The sequence below is a fragment of the Pongo abelii genome, chromosome 10, assembly GCF_028885655.2.
Source record: "Pongo abelii isolate AG06213 chromosome 10, NHGRI_mPonAbe1-v2.0_pri, whole genome shotgun sequence".
Classification (NCBI taxonomy): Eukaryota; Metazoa; Chordata; class Mammalia; order Primates; family Hominidae; genus Pongo; species Pongo abelii.
Genome location: NC_071995.2, coordinates 120570093 through 120583103, shown reverse-complemented (window position 1 = coordinate 120583103; position 13011 = coordinate 120570093). Strand labels below are relative to the sequence as shown.

The following is a 13011-nucleotide window of genomic DNA, read 5'->3' as shown; positions in this document are numbered from 1 at the left end:
CATCTCCAGCAGCATCTTTGGCTGAAATGGCTGCACAGGCTTCATCCAGGTGACTTTTTTTTTTTTTTTTTTTTTGAGACGGAGTCTTGCTCTGTTGCCCAGGCTGGAGTGCAGTGGTGCAATCTCTGCTCACTGCAAGCTCCTCCTCCCGGGTTCACACCATTTTCCTGCCTCAGCCTCCTGAGTAGCTGGGACTACAGGCACCCGCCACCACACCCAGCTAATTTTTTGTATTTTTAGGAGAGACGGGGTTTCACCGTGTTAGCCAGGATGGTCTCGATTTCCTAACCTCGTGATCTGCCCGCCTCAGCCTCCCAAAGTGCTGGGATTACAGGCGTGAGCCACCGCGCCTGGCCTCATCCAGGCGACTTTTTTGGGGGGAGGGGTTGTTTTTGAGACAGGGTCTCGCTCTGTCACCCCGGCTGGAGTGCAGGGGCACAATCACAGTTCACTACAGCCTTCAATTCCTGGGCTCAAGTGACCCTCCCACCTCAGCCTCCTGAGTAGCTGGGACTACAGGCGCATGCCACCATGCCCGGCTAATTTTTGTATCTTTTGTAGAGACACAGTTTCATCATGTTGCTCCAGGTTGGCCTCAAACTCCTGGGCTCAAGAGATCCACTCACCTTGGCCTCTCAAAGTGCTGGAATTACAGAGATGAGCCACTGTGCCCAGCCACACGTGGTTTTTAAGAGATTTTTGTAGGAGTTGGGATCTTCCACAGTTGTGATATCTGGTTAGACAGTCTCCATAACGCTGGGTCTCTGTGTCTGATGCTGGAGCCTGCAGTCTGCAGGGCAGGCAGCTGAGAACAGAAAATGGATGTAAAGTAGGGAAGAGCAAGAACAATCTAGAACCCATGAGCAAGAGCTGAAATCTACAAGCACAGACTGAAACCTAGGTCAGTCCTCATTGTCCCCAACTTTGATGGCATGGGTGTCCTACAGGAAACACTGGTGCCCTTAGGCAGGGAGCTGGCTCAGGGGTCACAGCAGCTAAATGAGGATCCAGGGGCAGATGGACCCACTGCAGGCAGGTAAAGGACAATGTTTAGGAGACGCAGAAGTGGCTGGTGACTCTGCCACGGCCTTCCAGGCATCAGTAAGAGTATGGCTGCTGCTCTACTTCCACACACCAAATCTCATGTCACAGAAAATTGCCCTTTATGGCCCACCCAACCAGAAACACATAGAAAAAGGAATTCTGGGAAATGCAGTTCAACTAGCCAAGCTAACACATTACCAAGCCAGTGAGCATGGTTTCTTGGGATAGCTTGGGGGTGATGTATCAGTGTTCTACCATGAGCAAACCTACCCGCAAGGGCTGAGAGCTGAAGGAAGCTGACAAACCTGGTTTCTCAGAAAGAAACTTTTTTGTTTTTTAGAGACAGAGTCTCGCTCTGTTGCCCAGGCTGGAGTGCAGTGGCACAATCATGGCTCACTGCAGCCTCAGACTTCTGGGCTCAAGCAATGCTCCTGCCTTAGCCTCTTGAGTAGCTGGGACTATAGGTGCACCACAGCACACTCGGTTAAGGTTTTCCATTTTTTTGTAGCAATGAGGTCTCACCACTTTGTCTAGGTTGCTCTCAAACTCCTGGCCTCAAGCATTCCTCCTGTCTTGGCCTCCCAAAGCACTGGGATTACAGGCGTGAGCCACCCACCCACCCAACCTCAGAATGAAACATTTAATAGGGATTTGAACAAAAGCCATGTCTGGGGTGGCTGTGAGATGATGGATCCCTGTACTGTTAGCCCCCAGACCCAAGGCTTATATACCTAGGGAAAGAGTATATGTGCTTCAGAAAGAATATGTCATCAAGGTTGTTTTGACCCAAGGGCAGGATTTGCAGTAATTACTTGTTCTTCACAGTAGACAATGTAGAAATCTTAGAGGCATTCCAGCAACTGAGATTAATTAGAAGTCCACATGGTGGATAAGCCTGCAAGGTAGAGTTGCTTTAGCCTCCACAATCAGCCCACCTGCAAGTAAAAGGAAATGTCACCAAAAGTGCTCAACCAATAAGAAAAATTCACTATGTCACAGAACAATGGATCCAATGACCTTACAGTGTTGTGAATGGCTCAGGAATGTCATTAAGGGTCAAGTTCTTTTCCTCTGCCATCTGCAGCAGGTTGGCTTTATTTCTCAGCATGTCACAGCCTCTATCACATCCTCACATAACTATGTCCACAGCTGCAAAGGGGAGTGTTTCTCTCATGAGGCTCTATTTAAGAGCAGGGGGCTAGATACAGTGGCTCATACCTGTAATCCCAGCACTTCGGGAGGCTGAGGCAGGAGGATCGCTTGAGCCCAGGAGTTCAAGGCCAGCCTAGGCAAGATAGCGAGACCCCATCTCTACAAAAATAAAAAATTAGTGGGCATAGTGGCACACGCCTGTGGTCCCAGCTACTCAGGAGGCTGAGGCAGGAGGATCACTTGTCTAAAAAGTCAAGGCTACAGTGAGCTGTGATCACACCACTGCACTCAAGCCTGGGTAACAGAGGGAGACCATGTCTCAAAAAAAAAAAAAAAAAATTATGAAGAATTTGAAAATGGGCCGGGTGCAAGGGCACACACCTGTAATCCCAGCACTTTGGGAGGCCGAGGGGGGTGGATCAGGTCAGGAGGCCTAAGGTCAGGGGTTCAAGCCCAGCCTGGCCAACATGGTGAAACCCCATTTCCACCAAAAATTAAAAATTAGCCGGGCATAGTGGCACACGCATGTAATCCCAGCTACTTGGGAGGCTGAGGTGGGAGAATCAGTTGAACCTGAGAGGTGGAGGTTGCAGTGAGCCATGATTACATCACTGAACTCCAGGCTGGGCAACAGAGGGAAACTCCAAAAAAAAAAAAAGAATTTTGAAATAGTGACAGGAGGGTATTAACCCAAGCACAAGGCCCTTCTGAATGCAGGGAACATCATATTAACTAGGTGTAGATTTTGAGTCCATTTAAGGGTTTCCATGTTTGCTTTTTCATTACTTTTCTATGCTTTTTATGAGGGACATACAAAGCAGCTCATTCTTTTCAAAGCAGGTCCATTCTTGGCTTAGGGCTCTTTTTAAAAATTGTATTATTACTATTATTTTTTTGAGACAGAGTTTCGCTCTTGTTGCCCAGGCCGGAGTGCAATGACTGCAATGGCACGATCTCGGCCCACCACAACCTCTGCCTCCCGGGTTCAAGAGATTATCCTGCCGCAGCCTCCCGAGTAGCTGGGATTACAGGCATGAGCACCATGCCGGGCTAATTTTGTATTTTAAGAAGAGACAGGGTTTCTCCATGTTGGTCAGGCTGGTCTCCAACTCCCGACCTCAGGTGATCTACCTGCTTCAGCCTCCCAAAGTGCTGGGATTACAGGCGTGAGCCACCGCGCCCGGCCAAATCTTTTTTTTTTTTTAGACAGAGTTTCACTCTTGTCACCCAGGCTGGAGTGCAATGGTGCAATCTCAGGTCACTGCAACCTCCACCTCCTGGGTTCAAGAGATTCTCCTGCCTCAGCCTCTCGAGTAGCTAGGATTACAGGCGCCCGCCACCACGCCCAGCTAATTTTTGTATTTTGTTTAGGCAGAGACGGGGTTTCACCATGTTGGCCAGACTGGTCTCGAATTCCTGACCTCAGGTGATCCACCCGCCTCGGCCTCCCAAAGTGCTGGGATTACAGGTGTGAGCCACCGCGCCCGGCTCAAATCTTTTTTAAATTGAAGGATAAATTCTCTGTGTTCATATCCCAGTCGTGACATTTTTAGGTCTAGTAACCTTGCTGCGGGGCAGTGGGGACAGTCCCCGCCCCAAACTCGGCCACCGGCGCCTCCTCCGCGCTCTCATCACCCTTGTCGCGTTGGAACGCGATCCCGCCCACTTCCGGCAGGAGCGTCCAGAGCGCAGGCCCAACTCCAGGCGTCCCTCAGCAACTGTCAAGTGCTGACGTATGCGCATGTGTAAAGGGGCGGGTCTGGTTAATTGCGCGGGAGATTGTGGGTCCACTGAACTCACGCGACTGTCTCCGCCCACCTAAATAGGCGGGCGGAGCCGAGGGCCCAGTCTGGCTTCAGGAAGCGCAGGCGCATTGAGTGCAGGAACGTGACTCAGGCACAGGGGCGACCTTCACGCATGCTCATTTAAATGAGGCAAAGAGCTTAGGACACCAGCTCCAGGACCCGCCTTTCTCTCTTAACCAGCCTCTGGCTTTTAAAGGGCCAGAGCCCTGTTCCTCCGAATTGTGGATTTTTTGGTTTGGGGTTTTTAAAATAATTTTATTTTATTGTGGTAAAAATACTTGACATGAGATCTACCCTCAACAATTTTTAAAGTGTACCATATAGTATACTGTTAGCTGTAGATACAACCGAATTGCTTTTTTATATTAAGCATTTATTGAGCACCTACTATGTGTAAACCAAACTTACATTGCTGTGTGCATTTTACAATTTTTCTCCTGTAATAATATGTAATAATTACGTTCATATGTATATTTTTGCATAAATGTATTCCTCCATCCCAGTGTACTATTCCTTTCTTTGGTGGCAATTCTCTTTTTGTGTGTGTGTGTGAGACAAAGTTTCATTCGTGTTGCCCAGGCTGGCATGCAAGGACGCGATCTGGGCTCCCTGCAACCTCCGCCTCCCGGGTTCAAGCTATTCTCTCCTACCTCAGCCTCCCGAGTAGCTGGCATTACAGACACCCGCCACCACACCTGGCTAATTTTTTTGTATTTTTAAGTAGAGACGGGTTTTCACCATGTTGGCCAGACTGGTCTCAAACTCCTGACCTCATGATCTGCCCGCCTCGGCCTCCCAAAGTTCTGGGATTACAGGCGTGAGCCACTGTGCCCGGCCCCAGCCTCTCTTTAAAATTAATTTTATTTATTATTTTTTAAGAGACGGGGTCTCACTCTGCCCCATCACTCACAGGTGCGCATCACAGGTGCACTCACTCACGGGTGCGCATCAACACATCTGGCTTTTTTCTTTTCTTTTTTTCTTTTAAGATCGTGTATCACTGTGTCTCCCAGGCTGGAGTGCGTAGCTCACGGCAGCCTCTAATTCATGGGCTCGAGCAATCGTCCTACCTCAGCCTCCCAAGTAGCGAGGACTATATAGAGACATGGTCTTGTTGCCCAAGCTAGACTGGAACTCCTGGCCTCAAGCGATTTTCCTGCCTTGGCCTCTCAAAGCACTGGGATGACCTGACTGAAGGCAATTCTCTGGAATGGGAGGCAATGTGGGGTTCTGGGCCAGTCTTCCCAGGTTAAGAGGCCTGCGACTGAATTTTGGCTCTTTCACTTTCTTGCTCCTCTTTTACTGTGGATATGTCACCTAACTTCTGGGAACCTAACAGTTGGCTGCTTTTTATTTTTATTTTTTTATTTTATTGTTTGAGACAGGGTCTCACTCTGTTGCCCAGAATGGCGTGCAGCGGCACGATCTTGGCTCATTGCAACCTCCGCCTCCCAGGTTCAAGTGATTCTCCTGCCTCAGCCTCCTGAATAGCTGGGATTACAGGTGTGCACCACCACACCAAGCTAATTTTTGTATTTTTAGTAGAGACGAGGTTCCACTATGTTGGCCAGACTGGTCTCGAACTCTTGACCTCAAGTGATCCACCTGCCTCGGCCACCATGCCCAGCTAATTTTTGTATTTTTAGTAGAGACGGGCTTTGCTGTGTTGGCCAGGCTGGTCTTGAACTCCTGACCCAAGTGATCCTCCTACCTCAGCCTCCCAAAGTGCTGGGATTACAGCGGTGCGCCACTGCGCCTGGACATTTTGCTGCTTTTTAAAACAAGGATCAGGATACCTACCAATCTCACAGGATTGTTGCAAAGAGTAAATTCTTTAAAAAGTATGTGTGAAGTCAGGAAGCTGAGGCAGGAGAATCTCTTGAACCCGGGAGGCGGCGTTTGCAGTGAGCTGAGATCACGCCACTGCACTCCAGCCTGGGCCACAGAGCGAGACTCTGTCTCAAAAAAAACCAAAAAACAAAAAAAAGTGTGTGAAGTGTCAAGTACTGTGCCTCATGCCAGCTATATATGTTGAACAAATAGTCATTAAGTGGAATTATTCAGTCAGAAAATGGTTTTATAGTTCCTGTAACAGTTCCAGATGGTTCTTCAGGAAGATTTACCTAATTGCGAGGATGGCTAGCCACGTGTAATGGTGTCTCTTTTTCCAATATCGCAGGCCATCATTTTTACACATTTTTCCTAGTCTAGACAGTATGTAATGGTATGGCAGGGTTATTTTAATTTTCATTTATTTAATTCTAGTGAGGCCATGCATTTTTCCTTGGGATGATTTATTAGCTTTATTTCTTTGCCTAACAACTATTTTCAAACACTGTAATTTTCACTGGCTTATCCCTGCAGACATGATGTTAGGTTCTGACAGAGCATGTTGTTGACCAATTTTTTTTTTTTTTTTTTGAAATGGAGCCTTGCTCTGTTGCCCAGGCTGGAGTGCAATGGCGCAATCTCGGCTCACTACAATCTCTGCCTCCTGGGTTCAGGCAATTCTCCTGCCTCAGCCTCTGGAGTAGCTGGGATTACAGGTGCCTGCCACCATGCCCAGCTAATTTTTGTATTTCTGGTAGAGACGAGGTTTCACCATATTGGCCAGGCTGGTCTCGAACTCCTGACCTCAAGTCACACTTTGAGAGGCCGAGACCAGGCAGGCCAGAGTGCTGGGATTATAGGCGTGAGCCACCGCACCCGGCTTGACCTTTTTTTTTTTTCTGGAGAAAGAGGGTTAGGGGGAGAGAGAGAAGCAAAAGGAAACTCTCCAAAGAAGGGATTGAGGCTACAGTGAAAACTCGTCCCTAGAGCAGCTCTGTCCAGTAGAACTGGCGAGGGTGCCACAATGTCTGCATATGTCTGTCCCATATAGTCCAGCATGTGTCCACAAAGCACTTGGAACGTGGCTACTGTGACTGAGGAATTTTTAATTTTATCTAACTTAAATTTAAATTCAAATACAAGGGAGGGGACAGGCACGGTGGCTCACACCTGTCATCTCAGCATTTTGGGAGGCTGAGGCAGGAGGATCACTCTAGCCTATGAGATCGAGACCAGCCTGGGCAACACAATGAAACCTGGTCACTACAAAAAATACAAAAGTTAACCGAGTGTGGTGGTGCACACCTGTGGTCCCAGTTCCTTGGGAGGTTGAGGTAGGAGGATCACTTGAGCCCAGGAGGTTGAGGCTGCAGTGAGCCATGAGTACACCACCGCACTCCAGCCTGGGCGACAAAATGAGACTCTGCCTCACAAATAGATAAATAAATAAATACAAGGGAGGCTGAGGCGGAGTTCAAAGCTGCAGTGAGGTATGATCAGGCCACTTTACTCTACCCTGGGCAACAGAGTGAGCCCCTGTCTTTAAAAATAATAATATAAATAAATAACTAAATAAACAAACAAAAATAGCCACCTCGTTGATGACACCTCATTTTCTTTTTTCTTTTTTCTTTTTTTTTTTTTGAGACATAGTCTCGCTCTGTCACCCAGGCTGGAGTGCAGTGGCACGATCTTGGCTCACTGCAACCTCCGCCTACCAGGTTCAAACGATTCTCCTGCCTCAGCCTCCCGAGTAGCTGGGACTACAGGCGCTGGCCACCACGCCCAGCTAATTTTTGTATTTTTAGTAGAGACGGGTTTCACCATATTGGCCAGGCTGGTCTCGATCTCCTGACCTCGTGATCCTCCCACCTCGGCCTCCCAAAGTGCTGGGATTACAGGCATGAGCCACCGTGCCCGGCCCAGATGGCACCTCATTTTCCTTTGGAAAAATAAGGGGAAAAAGGAGACCAAAAAAAGGGGCCTACAAAGTCGACTCAGGAATGTCCTCACACATATAGGACTCAAATTTAGATTTTTGCATTGTTCCGGAGAGAGATGGTCCCAGAGACCACTGGTTTTGACAAAATGCTGTGTTCAGTTTGTGAAAATTTATCAAGCTATACACTGATGATATTTCCACTTTTTTTTTTTTTTTTTTGAGACAGGGTCTTGCTCTGTCACTGAGGCTGAAGTGCAGTGGTGTGATCACCACTCACTGCAGCCTCGACCTCTCAACCTGCTGGGCTCAAGTGATCTCACCTCAACCTCCTGAGTAGCTGAGACTACAGGCATGCACTACCACATCCAGCTATTTTTAAATTTTTTAAATTTTTTTCGAGTTGGGGGTCTCACTATATTGCCCAGGCTGGTCTGATCTCCTGAACTCAAGCAATCCTCCTACTTGGGCCTCCCAAAGTGCTGGGATTACAGGGGTGAGCCACCATGCCTGGCCCCACTTTTCTATATGCATTTTACACTTCCATAAAAAGTTAAACAAAATTTAGCCCATTCTATGTTACCTTCTTTTGGCATTTACCTGGTTTTCAATTTGGCAGAAGTCTCAAAAAAAAAAAAAAAAAAAGTGGTCTGTGACTCGCTCTGAACACCTGACAGCCCCTAGAGGGCGCTCATTCTGCATCAGAGACTTTTTCTTTTTTTTCTCTTTTCGAGATGGAGTTTCGCTCTTGTTGCCCAGGCTGGAGTGCAATGGCGTGATCTTGGCTCACTGCAGCCTCCGCCTCCCAGGTTCAAGCGATTCTCCTGCCTCAGGCTCCGGAGTAGCTTGGATTACAGGTATGCACCACCACGCCTGGCTAATTTTGTATTTTTAGTAGAGAGGGGGTTTCTCCATGTTGGTCAGGCTGGTCTCGAACTCCCGACCTCAGGTGATCCGCCCACCTCAGCCTCCCAAAATGCTGGATTACAGGCCTGAGCCACCGTGCCTGGCTGTACACTTTAAATAAGTGAATTCTGGCCAGGCACAGTGGCTCATGCCTGTAATCCCAGCACTTTGGGAGGCTGAGGCGGGCTGATCACAAGGTCAGGAGTTTGAGACCAGCCTGGCTAATGTGGTGAAACCCCGTCTCTACTGAAAATACAAAAATTAGCTGGGCGTGGTGGCAGGCGCCTGTAATCCCAGCCACTCGGGAGGCTGAGGCAGGAGAATCGCTTGAACCCGGGAGGCGGAGGTTGTAATGAGCCGAGATCGTGCCACTGCACTCCAGCCTGGACGACAGAATGAGACTCCATCTCAAATAAATAAATAAATAAAGTGTACAATTCAATGGTTTTTAGTGTGTCCACAGACTTATGCAACTATCAGCACGGTGAAATTGAGAACATTTTCAAAAGAAACCCTGTACTCCTTAGCTATCACTTCCCTCTCCAGTCCCTAGCAAGCACTAATCTACCGTCTGTCTCTGTGCCTTTGTCTATCCCAGACATTTCAAATGAATGGAATCACATACTGTGTGGCCTTTTAGCATTTATGCACTTCCACTTAGCATTATGGGCTTTTTTTTTGTTTTTTCTTTTTTTGAGTCGGAGTTTTGCTCTTGTTGCCCAGGCTGGAGTGCAGTGATGCGATCTCAGCTCACTGCAACCTCTACCTCCTGGGTTCAAGAGATTCTCCCACCTCAGCCTCCCGAGTACCTGGGATTACAGGCGTCCGCCACCACACCCAGCTAATTTTTTGTATTTTTAGTAGACATGGGGTTTCACCATGTTGGCCAGGCTGGTCTCAAACTCCTGACCTCAGGTGATCCACCTGCCTCGGCCTCCCAAAGTGCTGGGATCACAGGTGTGAGCCACCGCGCCCGGCTGCCAGCATTACATTTTTACGATTCACCATGTTGTAGCACCTATCAGAACTTCATTCCTAAGCCGGGTGCAGTGGCTCATGCCTGTAATCTCAGCACTTTGGGAGGCCAAGGTGGGCAGATCACTTAACATTAGGAGTTCGAGACCAGCCTGGCCAACATAGTGAAACCTTGTCTCTACTAAAAGTACAAAATTAGCTGGGTGTTGTGGCACACGCCTGTAATCCCAGCTACTCTGGAGGCTGAAGTGGGAGAATCTCTTGAACCTGGTAAGAGAAGGGTGCAGTGAGCCAAGATTGCACCACTGCACTTCAGCAAGGGCGAGAGAGTGAGATTCTGTCTTCGAAAAAAAAAAAAAAAGCTGGGCACGGTGGCTCACGCCTGTAATCCCAGCACTTTGGGAGGCTGAGGCGGGCGGATCACGAGGTCAGGAGATCGAGACTATCCTGGCTAACATGGTGAAACCCCATCTCTACTAAAAAAATTACAAAAAATTAGCCAGGCATGGTGGCAGACGCCTGTAGTCCCAGGTACTCTGGAGGCTGAGGCAGGAGAATGGCGTGAACCTGGGAGGTGGAGCTTGCAGTGAGCCGAGATGGCGCCACTGCATTCCAGCCTGGGTGACAAAGCGAGACTCCGTCCCAAAAAAAAAAAAAAAAAAAAAAAAGAACATCATTCCTTTTTATAGCCAAATAGGATTCCATGGCATGGACAGAGCGTATTCTGTTTATCCGCTCATCTATTGATGGATATCTGGATTGTCTCCACCTTTTGTCTATCATGTGCTGTGGCTCATGCCTGTAATCCCAGCACTTTGGGAGACCGAGGTGGGAGGATCACTTGAGGTCAGGAGTTGGAGACCGGGCTGGCCAACGTGGTGAAACCCTGTCTCTACTAAAAATACAAAATTAGCCAGGCGTGGTGGTAGTGCCCGTAGTCCCAGCTACTTGAGAGGCTAAGGCACAAGAATCACTTTAACCCAGGAGGTGGAGGTTGCAGTGAGCCAAGATTGCATCACTGCACTCCAGCCCGGGTGACAGAGCAAGACTCTGTAAAAGAAAAAAAAAAAAAAAAGAAATCTCAGGACTCCCTCTGTAAAAGAAAAAAAAAAAAAAAAGAAATCTCAGGACTCCCTCTGTAAAAGAAAAAAAAAAAAAAGAAATCTCAGGACTCCCTGCCAAGGCTGAACATCCAGGAAGGAAGCTAAAGGTCTGTGCCCAGGAAAGGGTCAAAAGGCCATGCCTTGCTGATTGAGGGGACATTTATCTGTGGGCGTTGAGGGGAGTCCCTCTTGCCCCAGACTACACAGGGCAACTCCCCTCACCCCAAGCTGTAAACAAGGTCCTTGATTATGGCGCTCAGCCATATTCTTGCCACTCAGATCTGGAAGTGATTATCCAAAGGATATTTGGGACAGGAGCCCCCCAGGCCTAATGCTCTTGGCATGTCAGTATCTGGGAGGGGCCAGCCTGAACCACCTACTCAGGTGTTGCGAATAATGTTACCCAACTCTGACCCCACAGGGAGAATAATCTCATAGATTTGTGTAACCTGCCCTTCCAGCTGGCCTGCAGATGCAGATGAGCCCTAATTTGCCCCAGGTTCTTCTCAATGGGGCAGTCCTGGCTTCCTCTGAGCCAGGGTCTGATTAGGGTCTGCGAACGAGCTCTTTGCCATGCTGGGACTGAGGCTTGGGGCTGTGTCTTAGCCTGGTGAAGGAAGAGAAGGTTCCAGGTCATGAGGCACCCCTCAACGAGTGGCAGGGTGGCTCTGGACAGGCCACCAGCCAAGAGACAGTTTGTACCGGGTTGAAGACGGGCCAGGGCTGCTGGCTAGGTACCTAAGGAGGAGAGGAAAATTTCATAAGAAGAACCACAGTGGCAGCAGCATGACTGGCCAGGGGCCGACTCCAGACCCAGCTGGGCCAATCAGGGTTTGGGGACTGGAATTCAGAAACAGCCAGTTAGTTTCTGTGAGTGATTGGAACTGAGGTGATAAAAGGGGCAGCTGCTTCCCACCGTGAGCATGAGAAAGCTGATTCACAGAACAAGAAAGACTGAGGGGAGAGAGAGAGAGGCTTTGCTGTAGACAGGTGTCCAATGCTGGAGTCCAGTTCCTTGTAAACTGCAGCTGAATTTCCTGTTATTAGACTCCACAAAAGACTCTTATATCCTAGTAATAAATTTCCCTTTTGGGGTAATATGAAATGCTTTCTCTACTGGCAACCAAAGAACCTTGTATAAGGCAGGAAGATACACTGAGGAAGTTTTCTATCCATCAATTACAGTCCACTGGGAGAGAGAAAGGTGCACCCAATGAATTAAATATAAATGATGCAATAAGGCCAGGTGCAGGGGCTCATGCCTGTAATCCCAGCACTTTGAGAGGCCCAGGCGGGAGGGTCGTTTGAGCCCAGGAGTTTGAGACCATCCTGGGCAACATAGTGAGACCCCCTATCTCTACAAAAAATAAGATAATTAGCTGGGTGTGGTGGTGTGTACCTGTAATCCCTGCTATTGGGAGGCCAAGGCAGGAAGATCAATTGAGCCCAGGAGTTTGAGGCTGCAGTGAGCCATGTTCGTGCCACTACATTCCAGCCTGGGCGACAGAATGAGACCCTACTTCTATGATATGGTTTGGATCTGCGTCCCTGCCCAAGTCTTATATTGAAATGTAATTCCCAATGCTGGAGGTGGGGCCTGCTGGGAGGTGAGTGGATCACGGGAGAGGTTTCTCATGGTTTAATACCATCCCTTTTGGTGCTGTCATCGGGAGAGTGAGTTCTCATGAGATCTGATGGTTTTTAAAAAAAAGCACTGACCAGGAGCGGTGACTTATGCGTCTTATCACAGCACTTTGGGAGGCCGAGGCGGGTAGATCACCCGAGGTCAGAAGTTCAAGACCAGCCTGGCCAACATGGTGAAACCCCATCTCTACTAAAAACACAAAAATTGGCTGGGTGTGGTGGCGGTCGCCTGTAATCCCAGCTACCCAGTAGGCTGAGGCAGGAGAAAGGCTTGAACCTGGGAGGCAGAGGTTACAGTGAGCGGAGACGGCGCCATTGTACTCCAGCGTGGGCGACAAGAGTGAAACTCTGTCTCAGGAAAAAAAAAAAAAAAAAAAAGCAGAATGGTGAGTGCCAGGGGCTGAGGAAAGGGAAGGGGAACAGGAGTTAGTGTTGAATGGGGACTGAATGTTTGTTTGGCAAGATGAGAAAGTTCTGGAGATGGATGGAGGTGATGGTTGTAGAACAATGTCAATGTACTTAATGCCCCTAAAGTGTGCACTTAAATATATTTAAAATATAAGTTTGTAGTTGGGACAATAAAATGGTAACTTTAATGTTATATATATATATT

At 48.4% G+C, this 13011-nt stretch overlaps 1 long non-coding RNA gene across 1 annotated transcript; it reads right to left on the bottom strand.

The window, feature by feature from the left end:
* Positions 1–371: 371 nt before the first annotated feature.
* Positions 372–3914, bottom strand: LOC129049359 (uncharacterized). The gene is made up of 4 exons (XR_008512409.1): positions 3760–3914; positions 2062–2193; positions 1776–1979; positions 372–805 (listed from the first exon to the last, which is right to left on the bottom strand). It is a non-coding gene; the product is annotated as an uncharacterized LOC129049359 (long non-coding RNA).
* Positions 3915–13011: the final 9097 nt, after the last annotated feature.